Raw genomic sequence first — 16202 nt, 5'->3', positions numbered from 1 at the left:
GCCGCTCACCTGTCCTAATCAGCAGCGTGTTTCTTCTTCTTTCTTCTGCCGCTCACCTGTCCTGATCAGCAGCGTCTTTCTTCTTCTTCTGCCATTCACCTGTCCTGATCAGCAGCGTCTTTCTTCTTCTGTCTTCTGCTGCTCACCTGTCCTAATCAGCAGCGTCTTTCTTATTCTTATTCTGCCGCTCACCTGTCCTGATCAGCAGCGTCTTTCTTCTTCTTCTTCTGCCGCTCACCTGTCCTGATCAGCAACGTCTTTCTTCTTCTTCTTCTGCCGCTCACCTGTCCTATTCAGCAGCGTCTTTCTTCTTCTTCTTCTGCCGCTCACCTGGCCTGATCAGCAGCGTCTTTCTTCTTCTTATTCTGCCGCTCACCTGTCCTGATCAGCAGCGTCTTTCTTCTTCTTCTGCCGCTCACCTGTCCTATTCAGCAGCGTCTTTCTTCTTCTTCTGCTGCTCACCTGTCCTAATCAGCAGCGTCTTTCTTCTTCTGCCGCTCACCTGTCCTATTCAGCAGCGTCTTTCTTCTTCTGCCGCTCACCCGTCCTAATCAGCAGCGTCTTTCTTCTTCTGCCGCTCACCTGTCCTATTCAGCAGCGTCTTTCTTCTTCTTCTGCCGCTCACCTGTCCTAATCAGCAGCGTCTTTCTTCTTCTGCCGCTCACCTGTCCTATTCAGCAGCGTCTTTCTTCTTCTTCTGCCGCTCACCTGTCCTAATCAGCAGCGTCTTTCTTCTTCTGCCGCTCACCTGTCCTATTCAGCAGCGTCTTTCTTCTTCTTCTGCCGCTCACCTGTCCTAATCAGCGCGTCTTTCTTATTCTTATTCTGCCGCTCACCTGTCCTGATCAGCAGCGTCTTTCTTCTTCTGCCGCTCACCTGTCCTGATCAGCAGCGTCTTTCTTCTTCTGCCGCTCACCTGTCCTATTCAGCAGCTTCTTTCTTCTTCTTCTGCCGCTCAATCAGAGCTGGTGGCTGCCAATCATAAAAAATATGGAGAAACAGAATCCCAACCATGTCACCACCTCATCAGTGACCCTCGTGGTGACATATAAGCACAAGTTACTTAATGCAATCATTTTTGCTGAGCTTCTCAATAACAAACTTTTGGACTGGGAGTGCCATGAAAAAATGCTGGTACTCCTGAGCCCTCTGATTCTGAAAAGTTTTGGGAGCCACTATTCTAGACAAAGGGAAGAGAAACTTCTGCGATAGACCTCCAATATTTGTTATAGACTACATAAAAGCCCAAATATATATATGTGTGTTTGTGTGTGTGTGTGTGTATATATATCCTGCCATATATATTGTGATAGAAGCACTGGAGCAGTCTGTTTGGAAAAACAGACTAGAAATGTCGGCTTTAGAGAAAAGCCGGAATGGGTCCTGGGGGTGTGGTTCTGAGGAGAGGGAGGGCTCCATCCACAGGCCACTCCAGGTGTTGGGCCTTTCAGCCTGGTAGCAGGCTCATTAGGGCTTGCACTTGGAAATGGCTGTGATAAGCTAGGTTTAGTTGTGGCTGAGTGTCTCACACCTGGTAGAGCAGGACCACAGGCTAGCTTGCTCTGAGACACTGTTCGATACAACCCGTAAGTACTGTGGACGTGAATTTATTTAGTCTCCTGATAGTGAGGGAATCTACTGTCTAGTTAGAGCCCAGAGAGAGAGAGAGACAATACAAACAATTTTATGTATTTTTCCTGCTTTTAACCAATCGTGATGTTCTGCTATATACACGATTAAGACACATAGATTTGTGTACTAGAGGTATATTAATATACAGTTAAGCTTTAGCATTATAGTAAATATACTTGAAGTTATACAGTGTACTTGATGTAAGATGTCTGTGGTTTATTAATAGCTCTAATGTAGATTATTTATAGACCTCTGAATGGATTAAGCTTGAGCTGAGTGTTTCTGTCCCCTGTGATACAGCAATAACCCTTCCCAAACGCTATTATAAATAAACATTCTTATAAAATGTTTGATTATAGATGGGGATTATAGATGGTGTTTATAGATGGGGATTATAGATGGTGATTATAGATGGTGATTGAATGACCAGGGACCGCAAATCAGGATTGTTCTGAATCTACAACGCAATGTGTGTGCCCATACTATTCTCAGAAAAGGTCAAATAACCTATCTCTAGCATACCCCCATACCCAATTCAGGACCCTGACTTTTCCCTGTGTCACTGTGGCTTTTGGCTTGTCCTCAGTGGGAGCGCTTAAATTACCCACCGTGTCTCATAAAACACTATTTAATTGCACCAAATCTGTATTGTGCTGTACCCCGGCACCATGGTGAAAGGGGCAAATATATACGTCCACCTTCCTGCAAATCGGAACAAAAATGCCGACCACGGATGTAGGGAAAGCTCCCAAAAAATCAGGACTGTCCTGCTAAAACATGCCAGTCGGGAGTGTGCGATAGTCATGTAGTAATTTAAAGGAAAACTCCATTAAAACCTATTTATTGAGGGAATGAGTTCCTTAACTTCATCTAGCTGAACAGTGGGGTCCCATGCACAAGACCCTGATAGGAATTCTACCCAGCCAATGGCTGCACTCACAATCCCTCAGGGCTGCCCTGGGTCACATAGTACAGCAGGTGACAATGGAAGGCCCGGTTGTAACCCCTGTATCATTATAGGCGTGTAGTAGGTAAGGTGAGATTCTTTCAGACCGAAGCGGGTACAGGCGTGGGGAGTGTTCATTACTAACATAATATTTCAGTGGCACTAACCCATAATTCAGTATATGATGTTCGTGGACCTTATAAGGGATCGGTGCTTAGAGTTGCTGTAATATCACTTTAATTAGGGAGACGTGCGAATTATACAGGTTCTGTGGCTGACTAAAACTAGGGGAAATGCAGACAGCCAGCCACAAAACCTGTATAATTCATAGGTGTCTCTGGGGATCATTTATCATTGTATATTGCGGCTTAATCCCCGAAAACAACCGTTTTCGAGGGTTAACCGCAAATATTAAGTTTCCCCCGGATGTATGAAGGAGGGACCACAGCAGACATCTCCGATACCTGCTCCAATCCCTCCATTCCCGCAGGCAGCCGCATCCCCCCATAGGTTTCTACGGGGGAATCGATGCTACCAAATGAACCGCCTTCTGGAAGGCGATGCATTACGGAGATTGGCCCCCCCAGCTAACGCTATCGGAAGATGGTGTTAGCCGCTGTAGCCTATGATCTACACTGCGCATAATTAGCCGGCGGAGGCAGGGGCGTTTCTAGAGATTAGGGCACCCGTGTGCAGTCTCCAACACGGGCCCCCTCCTCTCCGCCCGGCTGCCGGCAGCGCACTGAGCTGTGCAAGGCCAGAGCCGGAGTTATAGACTCTGGGCACTAGAGTGTGTCCAGAGTCTATAATGTATGTACAGGCCACTGGGAAAAAGGAAGCGGCGGCCATTTTCCCTGTACTGCACATGCGCAATGACGGGAAAATGGCCACTGCGACCATTTTCCAGTTGTTTTACAGCACCAGACCCCCGCGCCGATGTGGGACTTCGGAGAGGTAAGTAATATTATGGGTGCAGGATGTGCGGTGCGGGGCTCCCCAGGACCCAGGGGCCCATGTTCCCCGCACACCCTGCACCTATTATAGATATGCCCCGGGTGGAGGGTCCCTCTGGAAACCCTCCCCTGGAAACTGTGGCCGAACATGTGCAGTTAGCGGGACTACGCATGCGCAGCAGCAGTCTGGGCACATCGCAGGGACGGAGCCCCTGACCCTGCGTGTGGTGGATGGTACATCCCGGCATTATGATCACATGGGCGGTAATGTCATGTCCAGATCATTAATAAATGGGTCCCTCTGTCCCAGTGGAGCTTACTATCTATATTCCCTGTCGTCTGGAATAGAACTCCTGACCTTAGGATTGTGGGGCAGCAATGCTGACCACTATGTCAACTGTGTTGGTTATGTAAATAGAGGTTTCCTTTGCTGTTTTGGCAGAACAGAACTGCTCTGCTCTTACCATTACGCAGCGTGTACTGTTACAGTTACTGCTTGTTCACTGGTGGGTGAATTACTTACGTTCTAATTAAAATATTGAACACGTCGCGTTTCACCAAGTGTTAATGAGTTGCGCCCTGCCAGCAGTGAAAGAGTTACCTATTCCCAATAAGTATAATGCATCTGGTTTGCTGACATCAGGGAAGATTTAGGATTTGTATGAAGCTATTTTACTTCTGTTAATTATGCAGAAAGTAGCAGAACGTTTCATTTAGAATAACTTAAGTCCAGGATTGTTTTCATAAATTGATTACATTGCTGTAGAAGATGTCGATCAATACGTTAAGCTGCTTTATCAAGGATTGCAGTTTTGACATTAATGAGATCAGTAGTGAGGCTTTGATTAACCCCATAGGAGATTGCGCACAGCCTCGGCGTGACCTCTATATCTGGCGAGACATCTATGGGAGGGAAAGGTTTCCTAGAGAGCCAAATGTGTTTAGTGCTTTGAATGCTACTTACCCTGATCAAAGTCGTGTTGGTTGTTATTCAGTTAACGGCGCCCTTGATATAATGATTACTTGCTCCAGACAACTCTTGCTCCCATCAACATAATCGCTTAAATTGGGTTCCCTTAGGGATAGGCATCTCCTAGCTGATATATATATATATATATATATATATATATATATATAGATAGATAGATAGATAGATATATATAATTTCTGTAGCAGTTGTGGAAACTTGTGAGACTCCGGCCGAGGTTACTGGAACTGCATTTCCCAGCATGCACTGTAACAGGCAGTACAGGAATTGTCTTTGTCCTTTCTAGGTCATGGTATATTGGAGGAGTGCAGAGAGATACTGTAGCTACCTTGTGGCTGTAATTCAGCAGCAAGAGCTACCCCTGCAGCTTCTGCCCTTCCTCAGGTCCTGGGGCAGCTGACTGAGCAGTAATGGATGGCAGAACTAACAGATCTCTTACCGTTGTGCCAGCCAGTTCATGTCTGAAGTGCGCCCAAGATGGCTGCCTCGCCTGGTATTCTTGTATGTAGGCTTCTCAATGGAGGGTTCTCGTGTCGTTTTAAGGATCGTGTATCTTGCATTTGTCTTTTCTATCTTCCTCATTATGTGTCATCTCATCCAGACACTGCCTATTCTGCCCAGTTTAATACCATGTAGTGGACCCAAGATGGCTACCTCACCTGGTACCTTCATAGTTAGTATTAATAATTCATGACGTACATCCACTATGCCTTGCCATGCGATCGCGGTGTATATTTAGACGCCCACCAGCCTGAATTAAGACGCCCACTTTCCCTTAGTGATACACGTCATCTCCAGGAAGCGTATTCAACAATCGGTAACATGGAGTTTCATCGGACCCATACGCAGCACTTGTGGCTGAACACACCCTACCGCAAGTACTGCGAGTGCCGCTGTGTGTAATTCAGCCATGTGACGTGTACGCTGACGCTGCGTCTTAATTAAGCTTGCCTCTGGAACGGCGTTGAGACGCACAAACACGCCTGCGTTCACACCACCACACCCCCGTTACCATCGACCACCCCCTGTCACCACCCACAAACGGCTCGTCCTGTCACTCATTCTAGTGAGGCATCTATGTACAAGGGGCTTCGCGTTCGCATGGACTGGTTCACGCACGCGCACTGCATCTTATACACATGCGCAGATTGCAAACACCGACAGGCTACGTGCGAACGCAGCCTAGTGAGCGGATCTGTACCGGGCCCTCAGTTATAACAACACCTGCAGTGTGCTTCCATTGTGCACAGCACTCGGGTCTGATTCAGCAAGGATCACAACTGCTATTACGCACGCAATGGGGCGGTTGTGACACACTGTGCATGCATATGCATCGCAATGTGTATGCACGAACACTCCGCTGCGCAGACCCATCGCAGAGTGATTGACGGGAAGTACCGTTTGTGGGTGGAGAGGGGGGTGGTCAGAGAAACGCAGGAGCGCCAGTGCATTTGAACGCCGCTACAGGTGGCGTCCATAATTAAGCCTCTGCAACGCCATATGCAGCCTGAGCTCCAGATACCGACAGGAATTTTAGCAGGTTGTGAGTGAGGTCAGCTCAACCACAACTATGCGTATATGGGCCCGATGTTACTCCATATTACCGATGATTTTGAAGACTTACAACGGTATTGCGGATGTAGGTAATAGGAAGTGGGCGGCTATATACAGTGGTGGGCATCTTGGTATAGTGCCGCGATCGCATTCATTTACATACTTTTGCAGCGCTGGGAGTGACAAGCCAAGGGACTGCATCAACCGACGCAGTGTCCTGGGCTCGCAAGCCGGCCAGCCTGACCATCACGACCATCGATCACCGATGGTTGCGATGGTGAACCCAGCCTGCGACCTCCAAAAATCTGGGTTGTTGAGACTTACTAGAGCAATGGCGTTACATGCATTCATCCAGCAATACAGTCTGCAGCTATTCCTGATTTTATTCTCTTCACGTAAGTGTTTATATAGCAAATGTTAGCGATCTAGTGTCATTTACATAGGAATCAGTGTAACAAAAGGAATCAGTGTTACTATATAACCCCAGCAGATGAGTCCTGCAATGGTGACAGGATGTCGGGCATATACAGCGTGCTAAAATGGGAGTCACGTGCCGTGTTACAGAGTCATTTAGCATTTGATTGACAGATTTACATATAGCTGCAAATACCTGGAGATGTCAGTGATGTCTGTCAGGGGAAGTGAGCAGTACTATTATGCTAAATATAATTAGCTTCACGTTATCCTGCCAGATAAAATTATGTTAGGTGGCACCGAAACCTGTTAAGAGGGGGAAAAAAAGTCATTAAATCTTAAAGAAATAAAGATTGTTTTGTGAACGGCGCTCTCCTCAGCAAGGCGTGAAGGAATTTTTCTGAAACCGCCTGCTGGTGATGTCACATCGCATTAACACGTGGCCGCACTAATACAGGAAAAACACTGCTCTCCTTGTCCAGGAAGGGCAGAACACGGCAGGATGTGAAGGCATGGCAGTGCCACACAGCTGGGGTATACGGGGCTGCCAGTGCCACACAGCTGGGGTATACAGGGCTGTCAGTGCCACACAGCTGGGGTATACAGGCTGCCAGTGCCACACAGCTGGGGTATACAGGCCTGCCAGTGCCACACAGCTGGGGTATACAGGCCTGCCAGTGCCACACAGCTGGGGTATACAGACCTGCCAGTGCCACACAGCTGGGGTATACAGACCTGCCAGTGCCACACAGCTGGGGTATACAGGCCTGCCAGTGCCACACAGCTGTGGTATATAGACCTGCCAGTGCCACACAGCTGGGGTATACAGGGTTGCCAGTGCCACACAGCTGGGGTATACAGGGTTGCCAGTGCCACACAGCTGGGGTATACAGGGCTGCCAGTGCCACACAGCTGGGGTATACAGGCCTGCCAGTGCCACACAGCTGGGGTATACAGGCCTGCCAGTGCCACACAGCTGGGGTATACAGGCCTGCCAGTGCCACACAGCTGGGGTATACAGGCCTGCCAGTGCCACACAGCTGGGGTATACAGGCCTGCCAGTGCCACACAGCTGGGGTATACAGGCCTGCCAGTGCCACACAGCTGTGGTATATAGGCCTGCCAGTGCCACACAGCTGGGGTATACAGGGTTGCCAGTGCCATACAGCTGGGGTATACAGGGCTGCCAGTGCCACACAGCTGGGGTATACAGGCCTGCCAGTGCCACACAGCTGGGGTATGCAGGCCTGCCAGTGCTACACAGCTGGGGTATGCAGGGTTGCCAGTGCCACACAGCTGGGGTATACAGGCCTGCCAGTGCCACACAGCTGGGGTATACAGGCCTGCCAGTGCCACACAGCTGGGGTATACAGGCCTGCCAGTGCCACACAGCTGGGGTATACAGGCCTGCCAGTGCCACACAGCTGGGGTATACAGGCCTGCCAGTGCCACACAGCTGGGGTATACAGGCCTGCCAGTGCCACACAGCTGGGGTATACAGACCTGCCAGTGCCACACAGCTGGGGTATACAGGCCTGCCAGTGCCACACAGCTGTGGTATATAGACCTGCCAGTGCCACACAGCTGGGGTATACAGGGTTGCCAGTGCCACACAGCTGGGGTATACAGGGTTGCCAGTGCCACACAGCTGGGGTATACAGGGCTGCCAGTGCCACACAGCTGGGGTATACAGGCCTGCCAGTGCCACACAGCTGGGGTATACAGGCCTGCCAGTGCCACACAGCTGGGGTATACAGGCCTGCCAGTGCCACACAGCTGGGGTATACAGGCCTGCCAGTGCCACACAGCTGTGGTATATAGACCTGCCAGTGCCACACAGCTGGGGTATACAGGGTTGCCAGTGCCATACAGCTGGGGTATACAGGGCTGCCAGTGCCACACAGCTGGGGTATACAGGCCTGCCAGTGCCACACAGCTGGGGTATGCAGGCCTGCCAGTGCCACACAGCTGGGGTATGCAGGCCTGCCAGTGCCACACAGCTGGGGTATACAGGCCTGCCAGTGCCACACAGCTGGGGTATACAGGCCTGCCAGTGCCACACAGCTGGGGTATACAGGCCTGCCAGTGCCACACAGCTGGGGTATACAGGCCTGCCAGTGCCACACAGCTGTGGTATACAGACCTGCCAGTGCCACACAGCTGGGGTATACAGGGTTGCCAGTGCCACACAGCTGGGGTATACAGGGTTGCCAGTGTCACACAGCTGTGGTATACAGGCCTGCCAGTGCCACACAGCTGGGGTATACAGGGTTGCCAGTGCCATACAGCTGGGGTATACAGGGCTGCCAGTGCCACACAGCTGGGGTATACAGGCCTGCCAGTGCCACACAGCTGGGGTATACAGGCCTGCCAGTGCCACACAGCTGGGGTATGCAGGGCTGCCAGTGCCACACAGCTGGGGTATACAGGCCTGCCAGTGCCACACAGCTGGGGTATACAGGCCTGCCAGTGCCACACAGCTGGGGTATACAGGCCTGCCAGTGCCACACAGCTGGGGTATACAGGCCTGCCAGTGCCACACAGCTGGGGTATACAGGCCTGCCAGTGCCACACAGCTGGGGTATACAGGCCTGCCAGTGCCACACAGCTGGGGTATACAGGCCTGCCAGTGCCACACAGCTGGGGTATACAGGCCTGCCAGTGGCACACAGCTGGGGTATACAGGCCTGCCAGTGCCACACAGCTGGGGTATACGGCTAGATGTAATATTCCTTGGAGGTATGACGCCTTTAGAATGTAAGCTCTCACGAGCAGGGTCCTCTTCCCTCATGTGCTTCTCTTTACATTTTCCTCTACTCCTTACTCCCCATTAGGGCACCTAACACGTGACTGCTGACTCCCGGCTGCTTACTGTGAGTGCTATAATCACTATTGCAGCAATGTATATAAGTCGTGTCCTTGTCCTGCACTGTAATGTACTGTAAGTTACTTGTTTCTTGGTCACCTATTAGTTCTATGTACTATGTAAGGTGCTGCGGAACACTTGTGACGCCATATAAATAAAGGATAATAATAATAATAATAATAATAATAATTTGTGTCGTCGGATTGCCCGTTAGGTTGGGGCATAGTGGGCACAGTAATGTGTGTGTTAGGAATATTGGAGCTTTACCAGAAATGCCCACAATTCACATACTTGGATTTTCCATAAAATAAACAGTTTTCGGAAAGATTCTGCTTGATATTAAGTGAATATAAAATGATCAATTTGTATATTCACATACACATGTATTGTCATACGTTATGGCGTCAGTCGCGCCAAACAGCCCCTCTCAGCGCCAGCTCTCGGGTGGCTTTTTCTCACATCAAGTTCCTTTGTGCTTCATCTGCGACTTTCTACTTGATTTAAAACTAATTCACTTGTTGTGAATGATAAAAGTCGCTGATAATGATAAAAGCCGTTGATAAATGAGGCTCCATGTTTCTCTGTAGAGAATTGTTTTCAGAAATAACCTGTTGTGAGGATTCCCAACTAATCACCATAAATAATGCAATTCAGCCCCATCCACTATAATCCACTAATACTCGCTAATATTAGATTGGGTGTCCTGGGTTACAGCGGGTTGGGTATGATTTCCTGACACTTGGGATTACGGTTGTCAATATACTGACAGCGGCATCCCGATACTTAAAATCCGACACGGGAACGGTAAGTAATGTTCCCCTGTCCTATTTACCCCCTAACCCTCCTTTCCTGCACCCTGATACTATCCCTCCCTACCCCGCACCCTAACCCTCCTGGTAAATCCAGGCTTGCCGACATTTAGCTCTCTCCTTCCGGGCTTACACTGCTGGGGGTGTGACACTGTGAAAGGGGCGGGGCCCGGCAGGTGACGCATCATTGGGGGTGGAGCATGGGGGCGTGACAGCGTGGTGCGTCCTCATGGCTCCACCCCCTCTTCATAATGCCGTGATTAATGGCATTGTGCAGCCAGGGGCAGAGCCACGATGACGAGACTCAGCACGAATCGCGTCACCGCCCCCCCCCCGCTGCTGGCATTTATACTTACAACCGCGGGGGGTGCGGACACGTCACCGGAGGCCGGGAGGCTGCCGGCCAAATCAGGAGGGTAGGCAAGTATGGGTAAGTCCCTAAACCTAACCCTCCTCCCTTAATGCTTAAACCTAACCCTCCCCGCTTAGTGCCTAACTCTAACCCTCCCCCCTGTGGTGCCTAACCATAACCCCCCCCATCTGGAGCCTAACCCTAACTTTCCCCAGGACGCCTAAATCTAACACCACCCCCCCCCTGCGGCTAACACCTAACCGGCCCTGCTACAGTATACTCGCGTTCGGGATGCCAGCTATCGGGATTCTGGCGTCGGCATCTCCAGCCATGTTGGGATTCCGTCGCCGCTCTTCCTGCGCTGATCGGGATCCCAGCAGTCGGCTTCCCGGGTGTCGGTATATAGTAACCGCATCCCATTACAGCATGTCTATACTATTACAATGAGCCTTTTAACTTGCTTATTAATTCTAGGTTTTAAAATTTTAAGGTGCTTCAATATCCAATCGGTTATTTGCTTTTCTTACCCCAAATCGCGGTGGATTATAGCGAGCTGTACGTGATGATTCTCTGTCTTTGGATGCAGAGGTCATCCCTGCCCTGCGGAACTTCCATCACATCTCTCTGTAAGTAGCAGCTGTGCGCGAGGTGCCAGGCAAAGTGACAGCTCTAAGCTCACGCCGCGACATTTACATCATTTTATGTGCGTTGAGCCCGTTCAAAGTTCTATGTGCTGATATTGCTGATTTTTTTATTTATTGATATTCCAGCTTAGCCAGCATGTGCGCGCCTGCCAGCAGCCATTTATATCGCCTTGATTCTCCCTGTAAAGGTTACAGGCGCTGTGTGTGATTCTATCTTCTCACAGTGTTTACATTTGGCCTCTATTCATAGAAAGACGGGATGTGAAACTTTTATAATGCTCTGATGGAATTGGATGTCAGAGAGCGCAATGTCTCTGTCCTGAGATTTCTATCTTCTTGCAAATTGCCTTGAAAATTGTGGCTTGTTGTGTTATTGTTTGTACACACAAAGGAAGGGGATGCAACACCTTTACACAACCCTCCATACATTGCTGAATGCTAGTGCCGGAGGTAAGTAGTATTACTAAGCTCAGCGAGCAGCTCTTCCCTCCCTTTACCGATATCCGCTAACGCCTAGAGTGTAAGCTGTACTGGCAGCTGGGCCATGCGTAGGCTGGAAAACGTTGCGCTTGCCTTCAGACGCAGGTTTGGAGCTGTGGAACCGAGCCTTGCGTGTGGCTGGCGTGGGAAATGTTTCTTATAATGTATGTTCCAGTAAAAGACTGAGGGGGTCATTCAGACCCGCTCGCGAGCGCAGGACGCTTGCAAGCGGGTCGATGTTCCCCCACTGCGCATGCGGGCTCTCCATCGCTCCGGGTCTCGCACCAAAGGGGGCGTGCTGTCGATGTTGATTGACAGCACGCCCCCTTTGGTGGGAGTGCCTGCCAGACGGAGGCGTTCCCATGGGAACGCCTACCGTCTGAAGCCGGCCACACTGACATCACTAGTGATGTCAGTGGGAGTGATTTTGGCTCTGATAGAGCCAAAATCACTCCAGGGCTTGCGGCAGCGAGACCCTACCGCAGGGTCTCCGTCGCAGGAGGAGGCCGCTCCATTTTCATGGAAGAGGGCACTGATTCAGAGCGAGCGCTCTGGTCAGAGCGTTGGGCTCTGAATCAGGCCCTGAGGCCCTGATGGAGAGGTGGGCGCAAAGTTTATTTCGGACGCAAGTGGCCGGTGGACTTTCCGAGCAACCATAAGTCTGCCCTAATGTCTGATGGTGCGACTGATGCGTCCAATGGTTTTCACCTTCTACGTATCAGTGCCGAAGCCAATGTGCGTCTGTACGGATTCCATCGGCTGCAGCATTATCATAATAAAAGAAGCGTTGCGGCCGCATTCGTCTCCACCTCTGAATCAGGCCCTGAGTGTATTAGGGTGGGTGGGGGGACGGACGGCTGAAGCTTTGCCTAGGGTGCCCAGATACTGTGTGTCATACCTGAAATTATGGTTGACTTTTTTACTAACTTCTAAAAGCTTGGTAGCCCGTCCCCGTGTAAGAGGTGGTGCGGTGCAGTGCCTGCTGCCGTGCAGGTGTACTTCCGTTCCTTACCTTGCGTCGCACCCTCTCACCTTCAGGCCGTGTGTTGAACAGACAGTCCTGGAACTCCCAAATCGAACACGGACACGATGACCTAGGGGGAAGGAGACGATTTGAGTGCCGTCCTTCCTCACGTCGACCGACACGCCCTACCGAACCAAGGGATAAATTCAGGTTTTAAGTGAAGATCATCATTGGCACTTTTGGCCTCAGATCCCGAATTTTCACCTATCGGTACTCACGCACAAGGTGAAGATCCGTCCTTGCACCGGGTTGCAAGGTTCACCGTCCGCCCAGAAAGAAGGAAAGATAGATAGTGACAAACAAACAGGGAGAGACAGTACACACAGATATTCCTCACCGTGTCCACTCTTGCTCTTCGTCCGCTCACTCGCCTACAGGTCCCTGTAAGGAGATACACAACACAGCCGTGCAGGGCCTAAACCTATGTCACGCAACTACACAGACTAAAACGACATAGCCCTCAACCTACAGTGTGTGTAGTGCGACATGTATAACAATAACTAAACTTTTACCCTGCACGGAACACCACTCACAGACTATAAGTACACAAGAGCAAAACACAGTGCTGTCCCTTTAAATGCCTGCTACCTACCTACCCAGAGCTGGCCAGCTCCTCTTCTCAGTGACTGGGGAAAACACTACCTCATTGGTGGGAGCCCGACAGCTCTCCACCACTGCACACACCTCTAATCATCTATACAGGGCTACCTTTCTATATGAGTGGCACACCTAATGGCTCAGGGCCATGGGCTTAACGCCCATGGTCTTACCAGCGGCTCAGGGCCCTGGGCCTAACACCCAGGGTCTTACCAGTGCTCAGTCGTTTAAGCCTGCCTAATGATGGGCTCATTTAGTGGCCTGGGCTTAATGCCCAGACCACCTTATAGTTTGTGTGGCTCGGGCAAGCTGCCCGCCTCCTTTTTCCTTATAGTGACCTGGGCCTAGTTCCCAGGTCACTCACCTCTAATTAAGTGCCAATCCTTTCATTGGGCCTAATGCCCGCTATTGTGCCAGGGCCTTGTGCCCACCTATTTACCCACGGGCCTAGTGCCCGACAATGCCCCACGGGCCTAGTGCCCGACAACCCTGGTGGTCTAGGGAGGGGGTAAAAGGTAGGCCTCACGGGGGGCTTACCTGCTCCGTTGGAAGAGGCTGCGGGGGGGAACTTCGTGAGGCTCTTTTACTTCCCTTCCCCGCAGTCCTCTCCAGTCCTCAGCTGCATTCTTCGGCCACTGGCCCGTCCTGGCCAGCGGCGCCGCCTCTTCTTTTCTTCTTCCAGTCGGTGCCGCCTGTCTTCTCTCTTAACAGCGGCGTCTTCTGGCCTCTTCCGCGGCCGCCACCCCTTTTGACGCGCCGATCTTCCGCTCTTTGGGAGGTCTTCTCTCCTCCCTCTCCGCCGCCAAACTGCCTTTTCCTGCTCAGCGCCGTCTAATACAAGACAGTGCGAGTGGGCGGGGCTATGATGCGGCGAGCCGCGATTGGCTCGTCGCGTCCGCCTCCAATTGGCTGCTTGCCCGCGAGCCAGGTTTGGAACGCCGCGCCCGACGCTTGACCGGCGCTGGGAACAGGTACTCTGTCCCAGTGCCGGCTACCCGCCGCTTCTTGGCTGCCGGGCGCCAAGCTCAGCTGAGCTTGCACCCGGAGCCAAGCTTCTCCTGGCGCCACAGTACCGGCGGCACTGGTGAAATGGACCAGGCGGCCCCTTCACCAGGTGCCCGCGGCGTCTGCACCGATGCTGGGGACATCACTGTCCCAGCGCCGGCAACGGATGTGTCCCGCAGAGGACACATCCCCTCTACCTGTGCCGATGCTGGGATCAGCCACTTGATCCCATCACGGCTCTCCACATTTCCCCCCCTTTTTCCTTTGTAGTCCCTACAAAGTCTTCTTCCATCTCCATTTTCCATGGGTCAGGGTATTCTATGGTCCCTCCAGCGAGGATCTGTTCGAGGGCCCAGCCTGGACCGACTATGACCCCACATTCCTTCTCCACTGGCTCCGGGCTCTCCATCTTCGTACCTCCTGACTTCAGTCTGCGGATCCTCTGTAGGAATTCCATGGGGAATTTCCTTCTAAGTGTGCCGCAGCCACCCACTCTTCTTCCAACTTTTCTGGGGCATCTTCACTGTATTCAGGGTGTGGCACTAACCACCACCCAATAGTCAATTCCTCCGGGGCATCCTCTTCTTCCCGGGTCTCTGCCAACATTTTCCATGAATCTGGACTCTTCTCCACACACTCATGCAGCAGGCGACAGTTTCCTTCCTCAGCGTACCCCATCTCTTCCGCTGGCATCTCCAGGTATCCAGGTCGTGGACCCTTCCAGCATGGGGAGATCCTGGACTTTTTTGCCACTTCTTCTTTTTTGCCACAGTCTTCGCTCTGTTCCTTATAGCGCGGCATCTTCACCTCCCAGTCATCCACATCCGTCCTCTGCGGGCAAGGATTCTTCTTCACTGGGGCCTCTTCGGGGCATAACAGTGCCACTGCATCTTCCCAGGGACACTCATGGGCCAAGTGTCCCTGCCACCGACACTTCCAGCACGGGGGTGCTGCTGCCACCTTCTTCACAAAGAGATCTCTACCCTTCGGCTCCTGCTCAGGAACAATGGGCACCTGCGAACGTACTTCCAGCAGGCTCTACTGCTCCACTTCCCTGGCTTCTTCTATCCACTTCTGGGCTCGGCCATCCAAGATCATCCGGTCTTCGTCCCATGGACAATCTTGAAGCTCATGTCCCTTCTCCTTACAGAGCTCACACACTGGCTTCTTAGTCATCTTGTGCCGGAGTAATTGGTGTTGCTCCACCTGCCACAACACAGAAGATATTTCTGCTTTCTTCTGTGTTTCCGTCCAGGGACAATCCGGGAGCTCATGTTCTGGATCTCCACATCCTTCACACCGGAATTCTTCGTCCTCCTGGTGCCTCTCTTCATCACGTGGACAGCTATTATGCTCATGCCCGTAGGTTCCACAGAGCATACACCAGGGTCCCTTCTTCACACAGTTCTTCTGACCACATCTTTGAACCGCTTGCTATGCCATCTGTGTGATCTCCAACGGGGACATTTCTTCATCTTCTGTCTCCCTAAACTCACGCCAGGGACATTCGCTGGCATAATATCCCAGCCGCTGACACGTCTTGCAGGGGGTCACAGCGGATTTCTTGCGCCCCTTCTCCCAGCGCTCTTCCTTGCCGCGCTGTACCGACCGCTGCACCATCTTCATGATGTCTTCTCCCAACACCGTAATCCAGTCACTCTTGTCCTCAAACATCCGGGGATGGTTCCGCTCCGGAGCTGTCCATAGGGGGGTCCTCTTGCCAGTGGTCCACATCGTGTCCGCTGTCCGTAATCCTGCCGACTATGCCAAATGTAAGAGGTGGTGTGGTGCAGTGCCTGCTGCCGTGCAGGTGTACTTCCGTTCCTTACCTTGCATCACACCCTCTCACCTTCAGGCCGTGTGTTGAACAGACGGTCCTGGAACTCCCAAACCGAACACGGACACGATGACCTAGGAGGAAGGAGACGATGTGAGTGC

At 51.6% G+C, this 16202-nt stretch overlaps 1 pseudogene; it reads right to left on the bottom strand.

Annotated features, from left to right (window-relative positions):
- The window catches only part of LOC148513471 (uncharacterized), a 66435-nt pseudogene extending 50437 nt beyond the window's left edge, over positions 1–15998 (bottom strand).
- Positions 15999–16202: the final 204 nt, after the last annotated feature.

Source organism: Taudactylus pleione, unplaced genomic scaffold, assembly GCF_031769625.1.
Source record: "Taudactylus pleione unplaced genomic scaffold, aTauple2 ptg000278l, whole genome shotgun sequence".
Lineage (NCBI taxonomy): Eukaryota > Metazoa > Chordata > Amphibia > Anura > Myobatrachidae > Taudactylus > Taudactylus pleione.
The sequence above is the reverse complement of the archived record's forward strand: the minus strand, read 5'-3'. Positions and strand labels throughout refer to the sequence as shown.